Source organism: Ornithodoros turicata, chromosome 2 (genome assembly GCF_037126465.1).
Source record: "Ornithodoros turicata isolate Travis chromosome 2, ASM3712646v1, whole genome shotgun sequence".
Lineage (NCBI taxonomy): Eukaryota > Metazoa > Arthropoda > Arachnida > Ixodida > Argasidae > Ornithodoros > Ornithodoros turicata.
Window position 1 is genome coordinate 133,057,005 of NC_088202.1, and position 12,244 is coordinate 133,069,248.

At 46.1% G+C, this 12,244-nt stretch overlaps 1 long non-coding RNA gene across 1 annotated transcript in view; it reads right to left on the reverse strand.

The window, feature by feature from the left end:
- Positions 1-524: 524 nt before the first annotated feature.
- LOC135384069 (uncharacterized) overlaps positions 525-12,244 on the reverse strand; it is a 55,099-nt gene continuing 43,379 nt past the window's right edge. Inside the window, exons 2-3 of the long non-coding RNA XR_010420228.1 lie at positions 4,510-4,619; positions 525-714 (exon numbers count right to left, since the gene is read on the reverse strand). This is a non-coding gene — a long non-coding RNA (uncharacterized LOC135384069). The remainder of the gene's footprint in view (positions 715-4,509; positions 4,620-12,244) is intronic.

Below are 12,244 nucleotides of genomic sequence, written 5' to 3' on the forward strand. Positions count from 1 at the left end.
AAAGGAAAATATAATGTAGAATGAAAAATGCATGAACAGTGGCAAACAAGAACAGGGAACGTAACAAACAACAACTACCACAAGATCACTTTGCGCACCGTACATGCATGCGCAGTGCTTGCACCACTACTTGTGGAGAACATCGCCTGTTCTTGGGCAGTAAACAAACAAGGACGGCATAGACAACAGCAGCACAGTTCTTTTCCATGCATCACTTCCACCAGCTGGCCTGCATCTACGCTATCCTCTCAAGCGCTATTTTCTTGGGTGGGGTTCACAGCCGTCCGGAGTGAGCCTCATGAATATATGAACAAACATTTTCAATGACGCGCCACTTTTATTGGTAACTTTGACTTGAAAAGTACACGTAGGAGTGCAGGAGATCGCCCAACTGGTACAGCCTGTGGAGGTACCATGTTGATCGTCTGAAGTGAAAGACGAAGATGTAGCTCGGCTCAATATTGGAAATACACGCACATGCGCATGGACAGAGATTATAATACAGGCACATCTCGTACCGGGATTGTCTAATGCGGCTAAACCATTATCGGCATCGGGACTAGTTGATAACCCATGGGAGCCACGGGAGCCATGGGAGCCATGGCAGCCATTCCTCCTGCTGCCAGAGCCAGGCCTTGCTGCTGACCTAGTAAAGCTGGTATGGCAGCTTGTCTTGCAGCAGCGGATGACTGTCTTAGGAGAGGTGCAAGGTTCCTGCAACCAATAAATGGTTATGCGTAACAATCAACACAGTATATGGCGGCGAATTGTCTGACAGCTTTGTTTGCCAGTTTCTGAGCAATGGGCCATCTCATAATACGGAGCATGCACAAGACAGCGGCGTATTCTATCGGGCAGGGTGTCGAACCGAAACGTTTTTCGTTCCGGTTCTCGTTCCGGTTCTATCATAAACGGTCCGGTACGTACCGGTTCTGCTTCGGAGCAAAAAAATAACGGTTCATACCGGCTTTAACCGGTTCCGCTTCTGGTGGGCATATTCATTATGGCGGGCTAGAATGCCCGCCATATATTCATTCCCAGAAAAAAAAAATCAGTGTTGCTAGATGTAAACTCGTCTATTCTACATGCATGAAATGGTAGATCCTGATTCCTGTAGGTGACTGTCTGTTCAAATAGGCTTTCTCCTTTCTTGAAGCGCATGATACAGACGGACTTGTTTGTCGTGATGTCATATGTAAAGTACTCTCTTGCTGGACTGGTGCGATCGCGTCCCATCCGAGTGTCTGTTGCTGCGTGTTCAACCTCGCTGCTGTCACACAAGGGGCGCGTTGCGCGATCGTCACAATTGGTAACATGTACCTCTAAGTCTATGTGCGCGAACGATAAAACGTTACAAAGGGAGCCTAAAGGTCATAGTTTACCAACATACATTCCACCGTAACCGTTACCTTCGGAAAGTATCCAATGACTTGAGCACACACGACGTCAGTTTCATTCGCCTATTCGTAGTCCAAACCAGCGAAGGTTTTTCTTGGAGCGAAAACCGTTCAATAAAATTTTCGGTTTCCCTCCTGAGCGAAAAAAAAAGAAAAAAAAAACGTATACGGTTTCGATTCCGTTCCAGTTCGCACCAAAATTGCGTTGTTGTTTTTTTCGGCTTTCGGTTTTGGTTTTCGGTTCGCTCCGACACCCTGCTATCGGGACTTCGACGAAGCAGTTTGGTTCGGATTCGTCGTCTCCCATTCGTATCCACATGGCATCAGGTTGCGCATTTTTGCGGTGAGAGGCAACAATTCGTGAACTTGTGGTGCAGAAAACTTGAAGAAGATGGTAGTAGCAGTCGTTGAGTAGTTGCAAAGCCAAGGGACAGCAAGAGGGATTAAGTTTGGATTTTTTTCGGCTTCCGTACAAACGACTGAACCTACAGCAGTAGACGAAGTCCAATGTTTATTCGCTGCTCGGGCACAGCACACCGGTAATAACCTTGTTCCAGCATGTGATGACAGATGAGAATCCCTAAGGTGCAATGTTGCATCCCGGACGCTCCATGAACTTCAGGTTATATCCAAGTAACTCTTTAATTCTGTGACTTATCCAATCAGTCCCTTTATGACCAACGGAGACAGCACGCACACGGTTTTAGTTGATGCATTGATTGACAACCAGTGACTACTTTGCCAGTCAACCGAGCGGCGGGGCCAGGTGTTTCTGAAAAGGCGGATTGCGTTCTCTCGCTCAAAATGTACCACCAGCGCGTGTTGTCGTGGCGATTTCCTAGCGCGAGACACTCGCCACGTAACACTTTCCCTGCTTACAGGAGCAATGAAATTACATTTAACATGGCTCTAAAGCCTGTTTCATTCGTTAGTCTGTTCATTAGGAGCCGTCGTGCAAAATAGTTCCGCTCCGAGGCGTATTATAACTGCGCAGTCAAATTTAGCAAAGCTGACAGAGAACGCAACTGCGGTAGGCCGATACGATCCTCGCGTGACGTAGGGAGGTCCCCGTGCCTCTCTTCTTTGTTTCTTTCTTCTCCGCTCACGCGCCGATTATACCTGCGTGGTTCAAATATGCAGTTCACCATTCACGGTAGGTGGTTTTGACATCGGGTATCGCAGTCGGCTTGCTTTCTAGAACGATGGTGAAATGGTCGGCGCATACAACGATGGAACAATATCCAACTTCGCTTCACCACCGAAAAAGCAAACTCTTGACCACTTCGCAGGTCGTCATTCAGTTTGATCAACACAAACAGAAAAGAAACCTGACTATTTGCACCAGCCTTGTGCCAACACCACCTAGATGCAGAAAGCCTGCGCGCTCGTCGACGTGACGTAACAACTAAGAGTCAGCCAATCAGGATCGTGTTTTCAACGACCGTAACAAATCACGAACATGCTTTCAGCGGTCGTGGCCATGGAAAAGAACCACCGTCGTCTGCAAGCTGTGATCGAACGTCCTCGCGTACTAAATGGGAAAACTTGGAAATAAAGCGCAAAACGGTCTCAATCTTTCTCGAAACCGATTTTCTGGACAGCGTCTTGCACTTGCAGGATTGTTTAAAGATGTTCGGATCAAAGGCCTCGCGTTTTCCTTGTTGTCTCAACCTACAACTCTTGATCAGAGGCCCTATGCCAAGCAACCGGTAACATGGTACTACTACAGGACAGGAGACAATGACGCAATGAAAATACTATTAGAGGGCACTTTAAGCACGTAGGGCTCACGGAAGATACTAACGCCACACGAAAGTCAAGCACAAATACGCACCCGCACACTACATTGTGGCCTCCGCGATTACGCTTACGTTACTAGTGCAGTTGTACGAATATTTATAGTCAGTCCTGTCGAGGTTAACAAAAGCTATACCATACGGGTTATTGCTTAGCTGGCATACCGAGATCTCTGGTACAGCAATGTATATTTATATACTTATTTGTTTATATATTTAAGTATTTCTGACTGGTCCCTAGTTTTCTTACATTAGCTGTGCTCTACAGGACTACGTTGAATTACTTTACACAAATCTGAGTGATCAAGCTCAAAACATCTGACTTGCGGGGGGATGCATGACAACCGCGTCGCGTGGTCACACATCTGTACAGCCCACAGCAGACGGCCGATAGCAGACCTGTTGCGGTTCCCGGCAAACAGATGTCACTGTTCACGAAGTCTCGCGTCTCCACGTTGTGGCTTCAGTGGTGGAATGCGATCCTTCGCCGTGCGAGTGCGGTATCTTAGTAGGACCGTTTTCCAATTGGATACTGGCTGCGAGATCGACCTATAGGTGGGGACACCGTGACCTTGCTACTATGTTAGGAGTTGATGATTATCTTCCGTAATTCTTGTGAATATTCACCGGAGGATCACTTGTGCCGCGATGGTACGATGCTGTTCGGTTCCCCAATGTTCCACCTACTGCACTGAACGCGGAATAAACGTGTAAAAGCAGACGGCGCGAGGAAGCTATCCACACTACGGTAGTTCATCGTTTCTCCGCAGCGCGCCGACACCGTTCAACCTCGGAGCGAATATCTCTCGTTATATGTCTGTCAGGCAGAATGCTTTGCGCTGTATTGCATGATAATAATCTGAAGAAGTTTTTGACTTAGAGTATCAAGCCACTCGGCTGCTCCTTCAGGGCTCTTTGTTGCGAAGCTTGTGCCAATGCGGAAGAAGGTACATTTCTGTTAGTTCCGTAGCTTGACAGGAGGCTAACCGTATAATGCAACTATAATAAAAGTAGGTTCACCGAAGATTCTTGGAAGAAGCTGCAATGTCAGGGAAAAAGCATCTACGATGTTACACACAGAAACTAGAGGTGTCTAAAACGGCGAAGTACCCTTGAAACCTGGACTGCTTGGCATACGTGCCCCATCAAAAGGGATAAAGACGCCAGACACAACAGAGTGAGGCACACTTCTGCAATGTTATGTGTCATCTCAGAGATCGAAAAAAATTGTGAATCTGTGATGACTGTTCTCGATGGTGCGAAGGCGAAAGCTATGCCCGTGTGCTGAAAGCAGAAGAAGCAACAAATGAACTTACAATGGAAGCGCAAGGCCATTTGTTGGATAACCGATACCAGGGCTCATGAAGCCTGATAGCGTCACTTCCAGGGTCATAAAAAATACAACAAATGAAGTCCGCATGATCACCTGCGAAAAGAGAGAGAGAGAGAGAGAAAGGAAAGTTTACGTTAGGCATCAGTCGTCGTCACTTGTTCCATACGCGCAAGAGATGTATAAAATTCTGAGTTTTAATACCATAGGATTTCTTTAACACGCTTCTGGGGCATCGGCGTCCGCGTCGCGTCACGCTGCACTCCCTCATTTGTGTCACCAAGGTCATTCTTTTCGCCTGCTCCTCCTGAATTAGTTCAAGGAGTGCAACCTTCTCGCATTCTTTTCGTCATAGACCTCACACGTATTTGAGAACTGCTGCAGCACGAATGCAGCACTTTTCTTCCGAACAGAATGGACCTATTAGCGCGGTTTGGCTGCAGTAACAAGATTCAGAAGGATTGGAAGTGATTGAGCAGATTGGAAGGTCTTTCCGATAACGGTTCTGAAAATACGATGCGCACCTGATTCTTTTGAAGTGGTTGGCATCGAGTTATTTATCTCTTTGATCATCTCGCGTTGCTCATTTGACATTTACTTTATGTAGTTTTCGTCGAGCGCTTTCGGTGTGCTCATGCTACGAAATGCGTGCTTCCCAAGCAGCACAATGTACTGAAAGTCGAGTGCAATAGGGGTGGACGGTATGTGTCTTATCAACGTTCTTTAGCTTCACGAATCTGTTCAAGGCCTTCCACCTACCCGTCCACCCCTATTGAACTCGACTTTCAGTGCATTGTGCTGCTTGGGTTCTTTATGATTCCGTGCCAGCGCCACGAAGCAGCTGTGGACATGAGTGGCGTAAAGTTGGAGAGAGGATAGCAGGAAGGCGAAAGTCTGCCGGGGAGACAGTAGACAGAACAGCCGGTGGTAGGATTGGAACCCACCACCTCCTATTCTTCCGACGGCACTGGCTATGTCACCAGCGAGCGTACGCTTTTACCCATTCGGCCATGCCGCTGGTAGCCCAGTGTCTGCCAAGCGCATGTCACGTGATGTCGTCCACATCGACTGGCGACACGAACGTCCCGTGGCTATGGCGTAGCCTGGGAGCCGCGCAGACTTGTACAAAATACTGCGCAAAAGTATTTAAAATAAGATACTAAATACTCTACGGAAAAAGTACTTAAAATAGAGTACAAAATACTCAAAACTGAAAGTAATTTGAGTAGAGTACTAAATACTCTAAGAAGTATTTAAGATACTATTTAAAGTACTTTAGTATTAGCAGTAAGTGAAACGCGTATTCTGAACGTGGCTTTACAAATGAAAGGAATAAACTTCATCAGCTATGCATATCTTTCGTTTGCAACGTCTTGGTGTCAAGTAATATTTGGTGAACTTTGGTGAACCCAAGTAAACTTTGTTGATATGTTCTGACCCAAAACTTCGTAATCCCTCCTGTATGTCAGTTCGGGTCTTTCAACCTCTGGCACGTGTTTATTGCTTTGATGACCAAGGAAATAAATGCCGGGATTATCTTGTACCTAATCCCCTGGTGATTCACCTGGCAATATGAATAGGAACGGTTTTCTGACGAAGCTGGCTATTGAGAAGCAAGGCCAGGCTTGGGACCAGCCTATTGTACAAGAGGATAAATGACAGATTCGCGAATTCCCGAAAAAAAGAAAACGAAGAAAAAGGGGTTAAATTACAGTGAGCTGAAAATCTCGGCACGGCGGGAAGCGTGCTGGATATGGCTTGACGAGGAAGGAAAGTATTTTGAGTACTGAGTAGCAAATACCGAAAAAAGCATTTTAAATACATTAAAAATACTTCTCGCAAAAAAGTATTGAGTAGAGTACCAAAATTCCGGAAAAAGTATTTAAAATACTGTATTTTGAGTACGTACTCAAGATACGTACAAGTCTGGAGCCGCGGAGCGCTCGCGCAAGCATAGAGTTTGCAGATGTGCCGCCATTGCTGCGTGAGATGGAGACGGGGCGGCCGAAAATGCGGAGCGTAGGCGTCGCGTGGCCATGTGGCCAGGTTTGCCGTTGCGCCGCACGCAAATCATGTACGGTCACAGTGCAGGGACTGCACTTCGTCCGCTGTAAGGGTATCGTATTTCGCACGCCTTTGGCAGTGCGCAAAAGAGTACAGTCATTTTTTTTAAAGCTCGTGTGTTCAAACGCATGCCGGCCTCGTAGACATTGGTCGAACTCAAATCGGAAACTTTGGTTCGGATAATGTGCGCAGCAAAATATTTTAAAGCGAAACGGAGAGAGACTTACTGTCGATATAACTTGCGTGCTCTGAAAGAAGTCCAGTACATTTTACTTGTGTAAGTGGCAAGGTACATGTCACATTTTGGGGATAACGATTTCGTATTCAGCGCAACAAATGGGGAATTTGGTCTTTAATATTTGGATATTTAACATTCCGTTTCTATGAGAACGTACATAAATTTCGCAGCACACGCTTACATTCAAAACACTTATTAGATAGTACCAGAAAATAAGATTTAATCAATGGAAAACTCATAGCTCCTCGCGCGGTGCAATCTTTGGATTGTCCGTACAATTAACAAAAAAATCTATACAAAGGAACGTCCTCGCAAACTATCGAACATATCCCGACAGAATGCTGCGCATACCACACTATGCAGGAAACCCACCTCCCACACTCCAGGCCGGCCATAGTGACGGACATTCTATTTCCCGAAGGCTCTTCTGCAGAACGAATTACCAAAACTCGCAACCTCGGATGTCCCTTCCAAGATACGAGCCTCGTGCAAAGCGCAGAAAGTTGGACTAGTTGGTGAGACAGCATACTGCAAATTTTGGGACGCGAAAGACAAGGACTGAAGGAAGCACACCTCTCATCCATAGTGCATTGCCGTCTCATCAGTACCGTTCATCCTGGCTATACCTAACCCTTGAACGCTCATCTTCCCCCTTCCTTCCTTTCTTTTCTCTCTCTTATGTTTTTTTTTCTTTTTCTTTCCTTTTTTTTTTTTTTGCTACAGTCGCGACGATACCCACTCGTGTGTGGCCAGCAACGGAGAGCTATTTCAGAATCCTACCCTCTCCTTGTCTATTTTTTTTTCTCAGCCATCCTTCGACGTTTTCCTACGAATCAAGCGTTGTCCTGGTGATGAACGAACTGTTTAACCCGGCATATCCACAGGGTCAGTTAATGAAGCCCACATCTGGCATGACAGGTGACGTTCACATGTGTACACTGACCGCACGCTGTACAACAGTTATCTCATAGCTGTAAATTGCGTCTTTTTTTTTTCTTACTGAACTTTACTTTATTCGGATTGTCGGGTAAAAATTAAGACCATTATTAGCCTTGAATTCTTGCTCAATAGTTAGTGTGTGATGTGCCCTAAATTTCTGTATTGCCATTTATGCACAATCTTCTCTGCCGGGCAATCCCAATTTTGTCATCCTGCAAATTATCCTTACTCGCAGAAGCAGAACTCATTGTATGCATCAAACAAACAAACAAACGAGAAAAAAAAGAGACGTCACCGTCGTCGACGCCGCAAAAACCTCGATATTCAGCGTTTGCTGGAAAAGTAAAAAGAAAAAAAAAAAGGAGGAGAAGAAGAAAGCAAATGAGATATGCTACCGACAACTTAGGAACTTTTAACATGGAAAGCGGACCCTGTACTCTCTGTGAAGCAAACTCGGACCTGTAGCCTGTGCAGACTCTCATAAACATAATCGCACAAAGATATACTCACCACTTTGCAGCACTGTTGCGCAGGTTTATGGCATAGTGTCTGCCATGTCATCTAGTGCTCGCTAGACAGGTCAATGATCGTGTTAGTTTGCAGGTGTTTCAATTTCCTAGTTTGATGTTTTTGGTGCCGCTGCCTAACATGTCACCATGGAAAATGGGGTCAGCGGGATGGAGGCACACGGAGCAACACATATGGCTACAAATGAGGAACCTGCTGAACCACCACGGGTGGAAAAACACTGACCTGGTTCGGCGGATAGAGCCCGGAAGTCTACGTACCCAACACGTCTAACATACAACAAACGGTTATTTTATCTTATTTATTGACAGCCACAAAGGCCCTAAAAAGGGCATTTTACGGCATACTCAAAAAGCAAGAGGAAAAACAATTAATGCTGCCCGCGGACAGACACAAAGCCGCGTTAAAGGTACTGCAAAGCAGTAGACAAGCATGATATGCCGGTGATGTGACTAGAGATTTTATTGCTTCTAAATATCATATGCGGAACCATACGACCGACAACGCGCTATAAATATTTTTAATTTGCCATGAAAGTTGCCGCGTAGTCGAGCGGTGCGACGCCTGGTGTCAAGCAACCCCCTGTACAGTCTGCAACACTGAAAATTGGTATTACACACTATTACATCGGAACTTCGTTATTTTAGTAACCATATTATTAGTTTGCCTGTTTACCTATGCATTCTGAAACCCCTGTTAACAGTTTAACCTGTTAACCCCTATTTTTGCGAAGTAACTCAGTGCTGGCCGCTGTTCGATGGAGGCTCTCCCTACTTCACTGCTGCGCCTGCGCGCTCCTTCTGTTCGCAGCCTCTTTCGAACGAACAAACTCTCTCTGTGAACTTCTGGGAACAAATAAGTCCCGACGCTGTCTCGCTTCTTGAACGTCTGACACATTTTTTTCAACGGCTCAGCATTTCATTTCATTTCAGTTCGCTTATCCGTTTATCCTCAGATGTGGATCGTTGTGTGGATTGCAGGGGCGGATTTTATGGTTGATTGTGGTGGATTGTTATGTCGGGCCCAGTGTTATACGCATGCGATGTGGTTGCCGCCGTATGTGTCAGGAGTAGGGATTCATTTCGAATACCTAGTACAGTGTTGCCCGTAATCTTTAATTCTAATTTTCTAATTAATTGCACCGTCGATTGGAATGAAACTTGCGCAGTTTTTGTCCTGGAGGCTTGGACTATCGAATAGCCACACTAAATGACATTTGATCGGTGCTGCTTTACAGTACCTTTAAGGAAACGGTCGTTTCCCAGACACCGATTCATGAAACGCATACCACTATGTTCGTTATCAGCCCATAATACACGGTGAATCTTTTCGTTCGAAAAGACTGGACTGAGAACAAACTAAAGCTCCGAAAACAAGCGTTGGACGGAAACATGTGTGACCGGCAGGAACACCGCCGCGAAAGCGGTGTCGATCTGCTGCACAGATTAACAGAACTCTACGTTGTTATGGTGTTAGTTACAAGCAAAGTGTAACTTGAGAAGTAACTTGTGTACTTAGATAATTATGTTAAATAAAATATTCTGATCAGAACCCTACCACCATTCCTGTACCGCTTCACATCATCCCAACCGCGACCCCCTGTTGCCTCGCTAATGTTGTATACAAGCGTATTCGGACGGACTGTCCCTGCACTTGCGCAGTGGACTTCAAAGCAACGACTTCGCGCAGTAACCTCCATGGAACGATTTTTTTTCTTTTTTTTTTTTGCGACGAAGTTTAGTGTCGTTCGACAAAAACGCACGTAATGTCATAAATTTCACAGTTAAATCAAATCACTTTTTAGAAAAACACGTCCAGTAATGTAGGCGTTCAGTTCTGCTAACGGAAAATATGCGTCTTGGCTGAAGATGCCTGGAATTCTAGCGGTGCTGTAGGCTAGGCAGCGAGCAGACAGCTCGGGAGAGCAGGTTACAAGGCAGCGATACGTAGATGGCGCAAAATCGTAGCGGAAGTGCGCTTTGATTGGCTGGCTGGCCTCGTGTTCGTGTGCAGTTCGGGAACCTCGGAAGCCCGGCGAAAATATTTGGTATATTTTATGTCCAGATCGCCGGCGAACGCCTACACTTTTGACGCCTTGCGCGATACATTCCAACGCCTGACGTTCCCCGCTTTTTTGCTGCACATTCGCTCCGTGAAGGTTGGCCATAACCCTTCTCGGAAAATGCGAAGGGTGGTGGAGCTAATGAAACTGCTCGCCGAATTAGGTAATTGGAGCAGATTGACACGTAAAGTGCGTCAGCATATTGTGTCACCGTATATAGCCTCAGCGTAAGATGGCCGGCGTATACTGTGTCGACATGCTGCACGTGCACCATTGTAGGACTGTGGATAATATCGAACACTAAGGGGTGTTTTGACGTGCGCAGGAAATCTCCGACACATGGTTGCTGGGAGCAATGCTTACTTCCCCCAGCATTGCTTCCGTCCTCGGCCGGGATTGCAATCGCGATCTTAACTTTCTTAAGGTCAACAGGCGAACACGTTACCGACTTAGCTACCGGCCGTCAATGTGACGGATTGAATTCAAATTCAAGTGCGCTGCGCGTGGATTTGCCACTTCAACTCTCCTCCCACGTGGTTGGGGCGCTTTCGGATCGAGGGTTTTTTGGGAAGACGCAACGGGTCACGCTCACGATAGGAGATACGTGAAAGCGGCCGCAGTCCGCGCGCGCCGGGCAATATTCGAGACAATACCACATATTGCAGGTGAACCGTCTGGACATCGCCTAAAGGAAGCGCACCGTGTTCTCCCTAGAGGCGCATGTGGACTTTTTTAGGTTCAGAAAGCGTTGCACGTACCTTCTGAAACAGCAATTGAACATTTCGGAGGCAAACTGATGTCAACTGTCCGCAGCAAATGAAATCAATCTCATGTGTTAAAAAGAGCTCAGCAAGCAACACGTTGCCGACTCAGCTACCGTGTCTGGGCTGGTGTCGGTGTGCAGTGTACTATGATTGTTCTGCGTGTTCCGACTTTGTGTTCCGATTCCAGCATCTTACGTTGAAGATGTGGTTCGCACTCCTGTCATTGATGGTCATGGGCGCTCGTAACGGAGCAGTTCCTTTTACGTGATGTTCAGACGATTCGCCTGCAATATGCGGTATTGCCTCTAATATTCAAGAGACGCCTTCATTGCCCGACGAGCAATTGGGCTTGTTGGTGTGAATGCATGATGAGTTAAACCATGGTGAGGATTACTTGGCTTCATTACCATTCAGCGCATGGAAGTCATCGGCGCCGTAACACCGCACGCGAAAGTGACAAGCACCTTCTATAGCTGTACCAACATGTTAGTATGCAAGTGTCACGTCCGCTGTTCAAGGCGCACATAATAAGTTAGGGCTTTGCCTTTGACCACATGCGCACTTTGGTGTACTGCAGTGCGAGTGCCTTCCTAGATATGCGGCATACCATTTGGAGGAAATAGAGTTAAATATGAGTACGTGGTGTATGTTATGCGCGCCAGTTAATTATCCAGTCCGGAATGTTTGGTGACAGCACCCCCTCCCTCTTTTCCAATGCACCTCCTACAAGGGGACGTTTGTTATTTGTTACGTCGACAGTGATACATAAACATATTTCAACGGAGGTGTAATGATGGCCCTTCCCCCAGTCTTTTGCAACACCTTGCAAAGTTGCAGTGTTTGAAAAATTCTGGGTGCTATTATCACAGGTGCTTTAGTATTATTAGTTACGTATAAAATAGTGCACATTCTGTTCTATACATGAACAGAGGTATAAGTTGCTCGTTTTTGGCTCATTACAATCCGAAACGTCAATGACATTGCTGCTGACATGATGATAAAACATTTGTGCAGCGCCAAATAGTTGAATGATCTTCACAGGACGATACCAATTGAAAGATTAATTCAAAGCACCTGTTCAGAGGAATACACGAGTTCTGAAACGGGTATCACAAGGGCATTATGT